At 43.0% G+C, this 15,189-nt stretch overlaps 1 long non-coding RNA gene across 1 annotated transcript; it reads right to left on the bottom strand.

Annotated features, from left to right (window-relative positions):
* Positions 1–9,890: 9,890 nt before the first annotated feature.
* LOC138102831 (uncharacterized) lies at positions 9,891–14,076 on the bottom strand. Its single transcript, XR_011147570.1, has 4 exons — positions 13,888–14,076; positions 11,537–12,080; positions 10,635–10,815; positions 9,891–10,063 (listed from the first exon to the last, which is right to left on the bottom strand). It is a non-coding gene; the product is annotated as an uncharacterized lncRNA (long non-coding RNA).
* Between the last annotated feature and the right edge of the window lie 1,113 nt (positions 14,077–15,189).

Raw genomic sequence — 15,189 nt, 5'->3', positions numbered from 1 at the left:
TGCATATTGTCTCACCAACTTCTTCTAAAAATTTTCTTCCTTTCCTCCAGATGCATTCTTCTCCAATAACAGTATTGCTTAGCAGCCAGGTTTCATTGTCATGTCAGGTTGTGGGGGAGAGATTACTCAGTCGGAGTAAATCGGGGGGTCCAAGACTGACTCCCCGCCAAGGCCAACTCTCCGATTCTAAAGTTCCTCCGCACACCCAGCAATTTGTTAAATTTAGCTGTTGTCCAATCCTTTCTGCCAGGTCAATAAATAAGTTTTTCCTTGACATCAAAGGATTGTTTTCTTTTTGTTTTTCCTTTTCTTCTATGACCACCTCTTGGATCAGGTCAGTGCCATAGGTCTTTCTTTTTAACAAATCTTCTGTCTTGGTTATGTATCTAAAATTGAAACAGAGCCAATTGTCTTGGGAGGGGCACTCTCCCTTCTGCTTATGTATTTGGGTGCCAATGTTTTTGCCAATCCAATACTTGTGACCTTTTTCTGAGCAGATACTCAACCCTGTTATGTTGTAACAAGATGGATTAACATAAGTATGTGCTCGGAAAAAGTGTCGAATTTGGAATGAGCCTCCTTCTGCCTGGTACACAGTTTTGTAACATCTGTTACAGCGGCTGTCGGCTGCTTGTGTAAAGGGAGGCCAGAGGACCCAGAGACAGATGACATTTAGTAGCAAGATGTTGCTCACTTTCCCCTTTAGGCATACCCGAGAGAAGCTGTCAGCATTTGGGTTGCCTCTGCTGGTGGGGCTTGTCATCTTTGCTTCTTTCGTCCTTTCTTTAGGCTTCTCACCTTCAGATGGTTCTTCAGTGATCTCAGGCTTCTGGAAACTCATGGTTATTTTAGGGTTGGCCTTGTCAAAGATTAGAGTTATCATGCCCGTAATTTTGGAGTCTGATTGGACTGTTATTGAAAGAGAATGCTGGCTTCAAATGGAGCCTTACTATACAGTTGATATGACAATATGGTTGTGTGAAGGCAGAATCTGTAAAAGGGAATAACAAAGAACAGAATTAACAGCGAAATATTTTCAACTTAATTTAACAACTTGTAGCTAGCACTTATTACTGAGGTATAACTGGGGAAGAACTGGGAGTACAGGGTTTTATTAACTTGGACTGAGGGATGCTGAGTGGAGCTTTCAAACAGGGTGTTTAGTTTGATGGTTTGTCTGGAGGTTTCTTTTCTTCAATTGGTGCTGTTACTGGACCCTTCACCCTCTTGACATGCGTCCAGCCCTTTTCAAATGTCCGGACAGCTGTTTCAGTGGTTAGCTGGACCTGAAATGGACCTTCCCAGGATGGGGTTAATGACTTTTCTTTCCAGGATTTTATTAACACCCAGTCACCTGGATTGATGTGATGTAAATTAAAATCAAGTGGGGGAGTTTGTGGTAGAAAACCTCTTTCCCTTAGCAACTCTAGATTTTTGGCAATTATCTGTACATATTGTTGTACATTGGTGTTTCCACACTCTTTCACATTTAGCTCTTGTGGTGTAGCAAGGTAGGGCAATCCATACAACATCTCATATGGTGAACAACCCAAATCAGATCTTGGCTGTGTCCTAATTCTAAGAAGAGCAAGTGGAAGGCATTTTACCCAGGTCCATTTTGTTTCCAGCATTAATTTTGTGAGGGTGTTCTTGATTGTCTGGTTCATCCGTTCCACTCTCCCAGAGCTCTGTGGATGCCATGGGGTGTGTAATCTCCAATTTGTTCCTAATTGCTGAGCCAATTGTTGTACAATTTGGGAGGTAAAATGGGTACCTCGATCTGAATCTATGCGGTGGACTATCCCATAACGGGGGATAATTTGCTCGAGGATCACCTTACTCACTGTCTGGGCTGTTGCATTGACAGTTGGAATAGCTTCCACCCAGTGGGTAAGGTGATCAACAATTACCAATAGGTATTTCCACCTCTGGACAGGAGGCATTTCTGTAAAGTCAATTTGAATGTTTTGGAAAGGCCTGATTGCTAATTCAATTCCTCCGCCCGTGTTCTTTTTCATTACCTTTTTGTTAACTTTTTGACAGATTACACAGTCCCGGGTAATTTGGTTGGCTATTTCATAAACACCAGTGCATCCAAAGGTTCTGAGATAGTGATCCGCCAGAGCCTTTGAACCCCAATGATTAGTTTGGTGGATATTTTGTAGAATTTCTCGGGTTAAATTTTTGTTTAAAATTTGGCGTTTATCTGGTAAATACCAGCTGCCTTGAGAATCCTCATTAGCACCAATTAAAGCTAATTTTTGTTTTTCCTGATCAGTAAAAATGGGCGTGGGTAAAATGTTAGTTTGTGGAATAGTGTCAGATGTGGTGGTGTTAGTTGGAAGTTGGTTCACTTCCATCACTTTTACCTCTTCTTCCACTGCTGCTTCTTTTGCTGCCAAGTCTGCTAGGTTGTTCCCTCGAGCTTCTTTTGTGGTTCCTGATTGATGACCTGGAATATGCACCACTGAGATCACCTGAGGCAGTTGCAGTGCTTTTAGAATTTTTAGGATCAATTCCTTATGTAGGATATCTTTCCCTTTGGTGTTTAGGAACCCCCTTTCAGACCAGATTTTTCCAAAGGTGTGGACTACGCCATAAGTGTATCTGGAGTCAGTGTAAATGGTCCCGATGCTTCCTGCTAGTTGGTGGAGTGCTTTTTCTAGGGCATAGAGCTCACAGACCTGAGCTGACCAGGTTGGTGGCAATTTGCCCTTTTCTAGCACACACATTTGGTGTCCATCGACCACTGAATAGCCAGAGCATCGTTTTCCATCCACCACTCGAGATGACCCGTCAATGAAGAGGATTTCCCCTTCATTGAGGGGGCAGTCCACCAGGTCCTCTCTGACTTTTGTTTGGATGTCAATTATCTCAATGCAATTGTGTTCAATTTCTTTTTCTGATGGGGTCCCATAAAGAAATTGAGCTGGATTTTGGTGTGTACACACAACTAACCTCAGGTGGTCTGAGTGCATGAGAATGGCTTCATATTTGACTATTCTTGGGTCAGTTAACCACTCTGCAGCCCTGTGAGCTAAAATGGTTTTGATTGAGTGTGGTGTATGCACTGTCAAGTCTCCACCAAAAATGAGTTTTTGACTCTCCGAGACCAGAACGGCTGCTGCGGCGATGGACTGGATGCAGACGGGCCATCCTCTGGACACTGGATCTAGTAATTTGGAAAGAAAAGCAACTGGCTTCCTGACTCCACCCCACTCCTGGGTCAAGACGCCATAGGCAATTCCCTTCTCCACATTAACAAATAGATCGAAGGGCTTTTCTAGTGAAGGGAGGCTTAAAACAGGTGCTTTTGTTAATTTCTCTTTCAGATTTTGTAATTTTTGTGTGTCTGAATTAGTCCAATTAAAAGGTTCTTCTTCCATTAGTTTTTCATATAAAAATTTGGCAGATTGTGAATACTGATCAATCCACAGTCTGCAGTATCCAAATAGGCCTAATAATTGCCGAATTTCTTGTTTTGAAGTTGGAGGTGGTAGATTTAGGATTCCTTCTACTCTTTCAGCACTGAGTTTTTTTGTGCCATGGCCAATTAGATGTCCCAAATACTTCACCTCCTGTAGCACAAATTGTAATTTAGGTTTTGACACCCTCAGCCCGTTCCTCCCTAGAAAATTCAGTAACTGAATTGTAGCAGTTCTTACCGTAGACTCCTGTTCCCCAGAGAGGAGCAGGTCGTCTACGTACTGGGTTACCTGAATCCCTTCGGGTGGAGAAAAGGAACTTAGCAAATCTTCTAGCGCTTGGCCAAAGAGTGTGGGTGCCTCGGTGTAACCTTGAGGCAGGCGAGTCCAGCCCAGCTGCTGCTTCCGTCCAGTGTCTGGATCCTCCCAGGTAAATGCAAAGATGTCTCTGCAATGAGAATCTAGAGGACATGACCAGAAAGCATCTTTAAGGTCAATAACAGAGAACCAGGCATGTGCTGGGGGTACCCGACTCAGGAGTGTATAGGGGTCCTGCACCAGTGGATACCTGGTTTGGACTCTCTTATTGACCTCACGCAGATCTTGTACAAGCCGGAATGACTTATCTGGTTTCTGGACAGCCAAAATTGGAGTGTTGTAACTGGATTTGCAGGTCTCAAGAATTCCATCTTGTAATAAGTCCATGATAACAGGCTTCAGGCCCTTTCTTTTGTCCTTGGAGAGGGGATATTGTGGTACACGTACTGGCTGGCTATTTGGGAGCAACTCAATTGTTAGAGGTGTGATGTCCATTTTTCCCCGGTTGCCAGGTTTGGCCCACACTACTGGGTCAATGTGTTGCTCATCTACTAAAGATAAAACAAACAATTTAGTGGTCATTTTTCCACCTTGCGGTAGCACCCCAACCCTCAGAGGTATTTGGAAGTCACGTCCTAAAAGATTGATCCCAGCTTGAGGTAGGTATAGCACATCCCCTGTATGGGTGCGTCCTTGTATGGAAAAGGTTACATTTTTAATTACAGGAACAGCAAAGCTTTCACCATTAGCACCATATATATCTAATGTATCTTGAGAAATAAAACATCCTGGAGGTGTTTCAGTGACACAGGTTCTTTCAGCACCTGTGTCCACTAAAAACTCCACTTGTTGTCTCTGGGATCCAACTTCTAATTTTATCAAGGGCTCTTTAAGATGTTTTTGCCCCAGAGAATAAAGCCCCTGACCCCTTCAGTTGTTCAAAATTTGTCCCTCCATTTGAAGGACTCCTTGATCTCTCTGCTTTTTAAAACAGTACCACTGCCCGTGGCCTGGTTTATTACAGTATGTGCAAATTAACCTCTCAGGTCTTTGAGCAGTTGTGGTAGATTTTATATTGCAAGCACAAACTTGTGGCTGTTGCTGAGGGCAGATTTGGGTTTGCTGTTGTGGGATGCCCCTTTGGGAAGTTCTTTGTGTAGGAGGGTTGTGGATTGGAGCACTAGTACTGTTATTCATTATTCGGCTTTTAGCCTTCATCCTCTCTTCATCCCTCCTAACAAAGACTTTTTGGGCTTCCTCCAGTAATTCATCTAGTTCCCTCTGGCCATTTTTCCAATTTTTCCAATTTTTTCCTGATGTCAGGCCAGGAGTGAAGCACAAAATGTACCTTTAGCATAGTTTTGCCTCCCTCACTGTCTAAGTCAATGACAGAATAAAGTTGAATGTTATTCCTTAACCGAGCCATCCAAGCTGTTGGGGACTCATCCTTTTCCTGTTCCCCACAAAATGCTTTTTTCATATTATTAACTCGAGGAACAGCTTCTCTAATCCCTTTTATAATTAAATTTCTGTAGTCTTTCATGTTCCTCCTGCCCTCTTCTGAATTTGGGTTCCATTCAGGGTCTGTCAGTGGTAATTTTTGTTCTCCAATTGGGCCCTGATTAGAATTATTTTCTCTGTCCCAGACTGTCACTCCTGCAGCTCTAATCAATTTTCGTTCCTCAATGGTGAATAAGGAGTGTAGGATGGATTGTATCTCTCCCCAATTATAAATATTAGGGCCGAGGAATTGATCAAATTGGTCAGCTAGACCAATTGGGTCAGCCATCAGGCTTTTCATTTCTTTTTTAAATTCCCGTACCTCAGATGAAGCTAGAGGTACAACTACATAACCAATTCCTCCTTGAGCACTTCCCATGGGTACCTCCCTAAGAGGTAAAATTTTAGACTCATGGGGAGTGCTAAGGCAGGTGGGACAGTCAGGTGTTTTAAATGATTTCTTTCTAGTGCAAGATGCTGGGCCATCCTGGCTAGAAGAAATCCTTTGTCCGGTTGTCTTTTTGTGAGAGCAGGAAGGAACAGAATTTTCTTTTTCACTTTCATTCTCATTTTCTGAGTCCCTTTCGATTGGGTGGCTTGATGAAGGAAGGACCCTTTCTTGTTCAATTTGGACCCTCCTTTCTGGAGGAGTTACTGGAGGAAGGTAGTCTAGGGGGTCCCACTTTGGTTGATTTAATTTAGGTTTTTGTTTTTCTTTCTGTTTGTGTTCTTCTGCAATGGAAAAAATTTGGTTTGAATTTTTATTAAGTCCAATTGAATTAGATTTAGTTTCCTCTTCCAATTCTATTTTCTTGCCTTGGTCTTCATTTTGTTTTTGCCAATAATTTAACCAAATTTTAGCATAGTCTAATTCATCAGAATGTTTTGGAGCTTTGTAATGTACATAAGAATGCAAAGCCTCACAAAGCCATTTTTCAGAAGACCCATACTTGGGCCATCTGAGACCATCTTTGTTAATTCTATGTTTTGGCCACTTAAAAACACAGTACCTAATCATTTGGCACTGGTCTTTTTCTTTAGTTAAAAGATTTTCTTCCCACTTTAGGAGCATTTGTCCTAATGGACTCTCTGGGAAGATTTTGTATTTCTTCATTAGGTCTTTCTTTTTGCTATTTGCTTGTCCCATTTTGTTACTGGGAAGCAAACAAGTAGCTTGTACAGAAGAAAATTTTATTTTTTTTTTTAAATTAAATAAACCAAAGTATTATATTATATAAAACAATTAGGATATTGTAGAAGGAGATAATATTACAAAATAACCTAGAATCAATACACTATCACAATAAAAAAAATACAATGATAATAGATTTATAAGCCTAAAATACAATACAACTAATGTAGAGAAAAGTAAGTAGGAATAATAGATGTATAAGGTAATTAATGATGGTGAATCTGTGGAAAAAAAATTAAATATGGTAGGTTGGTGAGAAACAAATATGGTGCAAAAAAGAACTTTAATTATAATAAGAATAATTAATGTGTATTGAAATTGTTTAAAGTATAACTGAAATTTAGATGGTTATATATATATAATACTTAAGAAACAGGAGTTGTCTTTATTAGCAAAGGAGAGATAAATTTAAAATATTTATAATCAAATTAAAGGAAAAAGATTATAATAAATAACACAAACAGTATGATTAAAGCAAATAAAGCAAATTACAACTATAATCCAATAACTCAAACACTCCAAACTAACAGAAAGTATAAAGGTGCTAGATAGCACTGACTACAAGAGTGCAACTAAAACAAGTTCACACATGCACTTAGAACAGCAAAAGGGGTGCAGTTCAAATTAAAAGGACACAAAATGGCGGCTGCCCCTGCCGAAACCCGAAATTTCAAAATGGCGGCCGACCACGCGGCCGCTCGAAATTTCAAAATGGCGGCCGACCACGTGGAAACCCGAAACTTCAAAATGGCGGCCGACCACGCGGCCGCTCGAAATTTCAAAATGGCGGCCGACCACGCGGCGCTCGAAATTTCAAAATGGCGGCCGACCACTCCGAAATTCAAAACATCAAAATGGCGGCCGCCCCCGCCGAGAAGAAGAAAAGAAGGGGTTTAAAATGAGGTTTCTCCTCAGTCATAAAATGAGGTTTCTCCTCAGTCATAGACCCGAGGAGACTGAGACACTAATAAAACTGAATTTGGGGCTGCGCACACCCCTAAAATGTGGAAACCTCCCCCCAGAAAGGCTGATCGCCACACTCGATCCTCCCCTCTGTGTCTCTAAAGGGTGATCCCTCGTGGTGCCCTTAAAAATGAACCCTTTCAAGCACACTCACACACACACTGGAAGCGGCCAACCCCCCCACACACACTCTCACAAAGGAATTCCACTCAGAGGTTCCCCAAAAACTAATAGCCCTTAAAAAGGGTAAGTCCCTAACTAAGTTCCCTTTAAGAAGGGTTCAAGCCTTACCACAAAGTCCTTCTCCACTGGAGGTGTCCTTTCTCCACTGCAGTAATCCTTGTGGGAGCCCAGAAAATCCAAGGGAAAAAAACCCCAAAAAATCGCAAAAATTCAAAAATAGTAAAATTAACCAAAATACCTGGATTTTAGGGCAAAAATAGGCTCCCGGCCGAGCCCCCAAAAGAGTTGTAAGGAATGAGACAACTCTTTGTAGAAATTAAAACAATTTACTAAAACAGAAAAATTGAAAAATTGCAAAAATTAACAAAATATAAAAATTTGGGATCCTAGTGGCTCAGGAGGTATGCCCCAGGAGCGCAGGGATTCAGGAGCTTCAGGCTTAAGGCAGCTCTGAACCTCAGGTAGAGAAAAAAAACTTGCAGTGCTAGGCTGGTCAAAAAGAAATATATATATTTCTAAAGGCCCCTGAAAAGGAGTAGGTTTCTCCAGCACTGAACTTAGCAAGCTGGAGGGGAAGGGGAAATGAGAGAGGGCGTGTCTTTCTCTTGCACCTTTATAGCTTTTGCTCTGCCCACAGTCTGCCCACAGTTTAAGGTGATTGGTGTTTTTCCTTTGACAGATTACCTCTGTCAACCAATGGCTCCTCCTTGTCAGAGGGGTGGTATTAGTTGAGATAAGAGTCATGGAGCTTACGGGGGTATGGCTATGGGGGCTGGGCTGTTTGTTGCAACTGGGGTTTTTAAAATCTGCCTTGAAACCAAGGTACAAGTAAAACATAAAAAAATACATCCAACACATCTTAAAACACTTGTAAAAGTATACAGTAAACACAGGAAGACCATAAAAACTTGATCTGTGTACCTGGGCTGATGGGTTAATTTTAACATTCAATTTAAAAATATTAAGCTCAAATTAATTAAAGCACTTAATATGCAAAGACCAAGCACAAATAGGGATTTCATGTATGACATTGTTCAAGAATCTTTTCAAGTTTAAGATAAATGTCCATATGCAGCTCTGAGAGCCAAGAGTTTTTCCACGGTTCCTCCATAGTTTAGAGATGGAACAGCAAAACAAAAACAAGAAGAGAAATCCAGAGTTTACTCGCAAATCAATCGCTGTCCTTAGGGATAGGGGATCATTCTGCTCGCGATTCTCTACCATTTTTTATAGTGGGGATACTGCAACACGTGTATCAGACAACGAGGCCCGTGAAAAGAATATATATGGACCGATTCTTGATAGATGTTTCAGAGAGATGTTTATTTGTCCAGCCACATGGCCGGAGCTCTGCCGAGAAACTGTTACAATCACGGGACCCAAGGGTCCTTGCCCGCGCAGGGGAACACAAAGCAACCAATGGGGAACGAGGCTGACCAGGGGCTAGGGAAACCCCGTGTCTCCCCCCCCACGGCCCCTCTCCCAGGACCACATGGCAGGGGGAAGGGACCCTGACAATGCCCCTTTCACTCCAATAATAGAAACAGGTTCTGCCCCCACATGTCTCTATGGCATTAGAGTACACTGCACACCAGTATCAACCAATGCTTCATATTTCCCTCCCTGGGCATACATGGTAGAGGTGCCTTCAAGGGTATTTGACATATCATTTTCCCTTCTGTAATAACTGTCAGCTTCATCACAGGAGGGGGAGGCTACTTTCACTTTAGCAGAACCCCTGCGGTTAGTCTCTTCCCCTTTGAGTTCACGCACCCGTGCTGCCAGGACAGAGGTGGATTTCCTATCCCACCTTCTCATGTCTTCCCCGTGGTCACAGAAAATACCACAGCTCAGCTCATGGGGTGTACCCTCTCTCCCTAGCTGGGGGACGTCGGTCTCTGACCTGGGGGCCTGTGACTTGCACTGGTGCCACACTAATCTTCCTCATCTTCTCGCTCATCTCCTTCATCTCCTCTTTGAGGCCCTTAACCACAGCAGAGACATGTAGTGGTGCAGGTGGCTGCAGCTTACTCTTTCTCCTGAGAACTCAGACAACCAGCTGTGGCAGTTAGCAACCCAAGTTTAGCATGTAACTTTACAGTCATGGTGAGAATCCATGATTCCCTTGTTTTGCCTTTAGCATGTGTACCGGTTTGGCCAAATTTAGAAATATATACTCTGAGAGAAGGCACAACCACCCCTCCCCCACCAGGTTCGGGAAAAAAAAAAAAAATTTTCCTCGAAGGAAAGTGAAGAAGATAAAACTATTTATTTAACAAACACACGGGAAAGGAAAATGAGGTGAAATGGTAAAATCTTTCGCTGTGGAGGAAAAACCTGGGAAAGTGTTAGAGTCCTCCCTTTGGCCTCCTCGGAGCTGGGGCTTGGCCCATGGCCAGGCCGTCTGTGCCCGATGAAAAGTCCTCCCGATGTGCTCTGAGGTTGAAAGCAGTCCAGTAGCAAAGGGAGAAAATCCGGAATTCTAGAGAAGAAAAAAGCAAAGTCCAACTCTCAGTCTCTCTCCGGAGAATCAGAAACTGAAACAACTGGCCAAAAGCTGACTGGAACACAGCAAGCCAGGTGCTTCCTTGCTCCCCTGCCGCGGCTGGGAAAAAAAAACCTCCTATCTTTATGTGACCTTGAACAAGCTGCAAACTGCTTTGAGAAAGTTTTGCTCAGTTTTTTCTTCTCCCTCTCAGGCTCAGTTTAGAGGCACAGAAAGGCACAAAAATTAATTTCTGGGCATAGGCAGCGATATGGGATACACATCATAACGTCACCCCAAGACAGTCATATAAGATAAGCAATCTTAATTATGTTAAAGAGGTAAAAAGTCAGAACTTATTATCAACAAAACATAAAATTTTCCAAATTTCTGCAAAGAGGGACCTGATGTGGCACTCCCACCCAGGGGCTCAATACCACACTCTCCGTGTATATCTTAAAAGGTGCTAGCAATTCAAGATACCCACCTCTAGCATACGGCTTACGGAGTGTATTACTTTGACTAGTCAGGTTACAAACAGGTAAAGGGTGCTTTAAAGTTTGCGTACCTTAATGTCAGGATCTTGTCCGTCCCCGCAGTGATCCACCGGAGCACAGGTGGTCTATCCAGAGAAGTCTCCAGAGGCACCTGCTAGACTGTCTCGGCTTCAGAGGGTCCCGCAGCCCGATGGAGTTTCTCCTGGCTGGCTCGCCAAACTGATTCAAAGGAATCGATTTCACAGCAAAGTACTGTAAAGTAAAGCACATCTTTATTGGCCAGGCCGGGAGCATGCAGGGGTTAACACCTCCATGTGCGTGTCCAACATAGTCATCTTACAGAGGTTTTTTATATGTTTGCAAGTTTGTCATTCTACATTTACAAGTTCATCATTCACTCTTGCTTTGGTCACTTATCTAGAGTTACAGTCCTAGGGGGTTTTACATGACTTTGCAGTTTTCTTATCTTAGGGTTACAAACACAGCACACTATTCTTAATACATTTATCACATCTATTTTGCTAATACATACTTAATTCTACTATTACACACTTTGTTGCTACATTAGTTATACTTTATTTATAATTGTGTATTGATTATGTTCCTATTTTCTTACTACAATTTTACTCTTTTGTGACAGTTCCTCTATTTGTCATTAAAACAGAAGCTAGCATGCATCTTCCTTCTTATCGCTTAGCCCTTAGGGGCTAGGCCCCTGTTCTGCAGACAGTGGTTAACCAAACTGTCTCGGTTTGAAAGACAGGTGTCTGCTAAGGAAGGCAGAAGCCTCCCTTGAAGTGGCAGATATAACCCCTTTCCCTCTGAGTTATTATGATTTTGAAATCAAGGGTCTTTAGGCAAAGATGTGGGAAATAGGAATAACAGTTCTTTACTATATAGATATATAGATATATAGATATATAACCAGTCAAACAAAACAACAACAACTATGACAGTAACAGCAAACACAAACCCAGTCCCAGCCTTCTCGGCTGTCAGGCCATTTCCCCTCGGGTGCAGTTCCGCTCGCAGCCGGCAGGGATCGCTGGCGGCTCCTGGTGAGCAGGGCAGGTGCGATGGTTCCCCCGCGGCTGCAGGGGGCGCTCCGGAGCGAGCTTGGGGAACACGCGGCTGCTCTGGTGCCCTGGGATCCCGGGGGAGGATAGAACAAAGGCTTCACAAAACGCTGGGCAGCCGATCCTGGACTCCCGGAAGAGCAGGCTGGAATGGCAGGCCGGAACAGCAGGCACAAACACAAATCCCGGGTGGCAGACGAGATGTATCCAAAAAGGGGAACCCCCCGGGGCTCCAGGCAGGCAGGGTGAGCACGGCTACAACTCAGCGAAGGCTCGAAGCAGCAGTGGGGCAGGGCGGCCACAGCCCAGCCTCCAGCAGGGCAGGGAAAACAGCCTTGGGATCCCGGTGTTGCTTCCAGCAGAAAGGAAAGACGCCGAAAACGGGAACCAGCAGCTCCTTTCTCCACAGCTTCTCCCTCCAGACGCTGAGAGCGAGCTGAACTGACAACCAGGTGAAAAACAAAAGTCTGGACAGGCCCTTTTATCTTTCTTAAGTACGGTCATCTTCTCTTAAGTACTGCCATTTATCTCCTAGCAACATGCATATGGGAAAAATTCCTTTAACAGAAAAAACTTGGACTAAACTAAAACCCCAACAAAACCCATTAGCTTGCATTCCATTCCCTTATCATCCTAGTCCACTTGGGTTTGTTTTTAAGAGCAGTTAGCGTTAGGCATAGCATCTCCTATTCACTTATCATCATAGCCCCTTCCAGGGCTAGGCATCTTGTCTTGCAAAAGCAGTTGCAGTCGAGCATAGCAGCACACACTCAACTTTTATTAATCTATACTTTATACTAAGGTGCTTATGTTAAAGGAGTCCTGTGCTTCATGCCTAAGTCCCAGCTGCCCCTGTGTGGAGTCACCCTACTGGGGGACCTGACGGCAGCTGTAAGGAGGGGGCGGTCTTGGAGCAGGGCTGAGGCAGGCCCACCCCCACCCAGCCTCACAGTCCTGCACTTGGGTCACAACAACCCCAACGCAGCACCATTAATTGGGGGCAGAGTGGCTGGAAAGCTGCCTGGCAGAAAAGGACCTGGGGATGCTGGTCAACAGCCAGCTGAACATGAGCCAGCAGTGTGCCCAGGTGGCCAAGAAGGCCAATGGCATCCTGGCCTGTATCAGAAATAGTGTGACCAGCAGGACGAGGGAAGTGATTGTGTCTCTGTACTTGGCACTGGTGAGGCCGCACCTCAAATTCTGTGTTCAGTTCTGGGCCCCTCACTCCAAGAAAGACATTGAGGGGCTGGAGTGTAGTCAGAGAAGAGCAACAGAGCTGGGGAAGGGTCTGGAGCACAAGTTCTATGATGACCATCTTAGGGAGCTGGAGTTGTTTAGTCTGGAGAAAAGAAGGCTCGGGAGAGATCTTATCCCTCTCTACAACTATCTGAAAGGGGGGTTGGCATCTTCTTCCAGGTAACAAGCTATAGGACAAGAGGAAATGGCCTCAAGTTATGCCAGAGGAGGTTTAGATTGGATATTAGGGAAAATGTCTTCACAGAAAGGGTTGTCAAGCACTGGAACAGGCTGTCCAGGGCAGTGATGGAGTCATCATCCCTGGAGGGATTTAAGAGGCATGTGGATATGGCACTTGGGGACATGGTTTAGTGGTGAACACAGCAGTGCTGGGTTAGTGGTTGGACTCGATCTTAGAGGTTTTTTCCACCCTAAATATTTCTATGATCCAGCCCAGCAGAACCCAGTTTCCTAGCTTTAAATTCTTCAAACACATATATAATAACACAAAATAATAATCATAATAAAAGAAAACCCAGTTCAACTCACTAGATGCAGTGAATGGTTTTACCAAAGTGGCTTTAAATGCTCTAATTGTTTTGAAATAATTTGCTTTTCCCCCACACACAATATTTTTAAAGAAATAGTCTTGAATCAGTAAAATTATCTGACAGGTGTTACGAATGAGAGAGAAGAGCTTAGACAAGTCCCTGCCTTTGCCCAGGTTTCTGGCAGTAGACAGCAGCTTTATTGAGGCGGCCAGCACTCCAAAACCCACTCTCACTCACAAGTTCTTAATAATAACTGCTCAGGTCTTTTACAGCATGAATTATTTATTGAATAGACACAAGGAAAAAAAACAGACGTAAGACTTTAACAGGCTTACTTACTACACAGAATAAGCAAAAGAAACACTACTAGTAGGTTCATAAGACAGTGCACGATAATAAAGGTACCTATGTTACAGCTAGCAAAGAAATAGTATAGATTAGGAGGAGCCAATGTCACTTACCAATGCATGATAGTGGTGTGCAAAAGTCTCCTAATTTCTCTCAATCCCCAGGGAAGTAACTTGATACCAACATCTCGGCATCGAGAAAAACTCTCCACACACTCAGAGACTGTATAAGAGATTTCTGATTTTATGAAAATCATAGTGGTCTTTTATAGTTGTAAAAAGTGCTGTGTCTGTCAGTCAGAATTTTTTGTTTATCCTTTCTGTAGCGGGTGCTAGCCCATGACACTTTCCCATGCATTCAAGGCAGGATGTTTATTGCTGGCTAAGGGTGTTTTCAGCCGAGATAATTCATCACATGACAAACCATTCTGGCCTAGCTTAGCCATGGGGGAAGTAGATAAGTCTCAGGGGTGAAAGGTCCTGTCACAACAGGATTTCATTTTTTTATGGAATTGTATGTTTTATGCATATCATAAGGCAAATTACAAATAAAGGTGTATGAAACCCTTCATCAAATAGGCTTAAATCTTATTTTTAAGTTAAAGAGTAAAAAATTAAATGTTAATAGCTTGTATATCACTGCCTATAGAAATTCATATAAAAGCTGTGCTCCTTATTAGAAAATATGTCATAAAAAGGCATCTTCTGAGTTAAATCCTTTAAACAATTATCAAGGAACCACCTTTCTTTAGCAATAAAGTACAAATGCACAAGACTTAGATGGGTTATTTAAATCACTGTTTATTTCAGGCAGTTTCACAGAATTTGAAATGATTACTGAAATAATCAACATGAGAAACATTGCTGAAGCATCATGTTTGTTACAACACATGCAAAAATGGTTGAGGATTTTTCACTTAACTTTTTCAATTTCCAGAAATGTCTACTGGGATCTGTCTTTAGCAACTTCTCTGGATTACCAAGGGGACACCATCACATTGTGCCTGCCTGAGTTTTGACACTTTTTCCCTGGCAGACTAAATCCTGTGTCTCACATATGGGACTTGTTGCTAAGCACACTGTTCCCACCAGGTTAGACCTTGGCAGACAGTTCATGAGACTGGAGAGATCCCCATGTACTTAAAGCAGGTGAGCCTCTTGCAATGAGGTTCTCCTCCGCTTCTGATGCTGCTGTCCTGTCACCATAACTTCTGATGGCACTGGTAAGTCCAACTTTCAAGTTTCACTTATTATCAGCAGACTGACTATATTTAAGATCCTCTGTAGCAACAGTGATAGGAAAGAGGTGTGCTAATGTCTTTACAAACAATTCTTTAAGTGAGGGTATGGGTGTTAACATCTTTGAAATGGGTCTTAATGTCTCTATTAACTTCAAGCAGCAGGTTTGTTACAGAG

The sequence above is a fragment of the Aphelocoma coerulescens genome (genome assembly GCF_041296385.1).
Source record: "Aphelocoma coerulescens isolate FSJ_1873_10779 chromosome W unlocalized genomic scaffold, UR_Acoe_1.0 ChrW_unloc_scaf_2, whole genome shotgun sequence".
In the NCBI taxonomy this organism is placed as follows: domain Eukaryota; kingdom Metazoa; phylum Chordata; class Aves; order Passeriformes; family Corvidae; genus Aphelocoma; species Aphelocoma coerulescens.
Note: the sequence above shows the minus strand (reverse complement) of the source record. Positions and strands in the feature narration are given on the sequence as shown.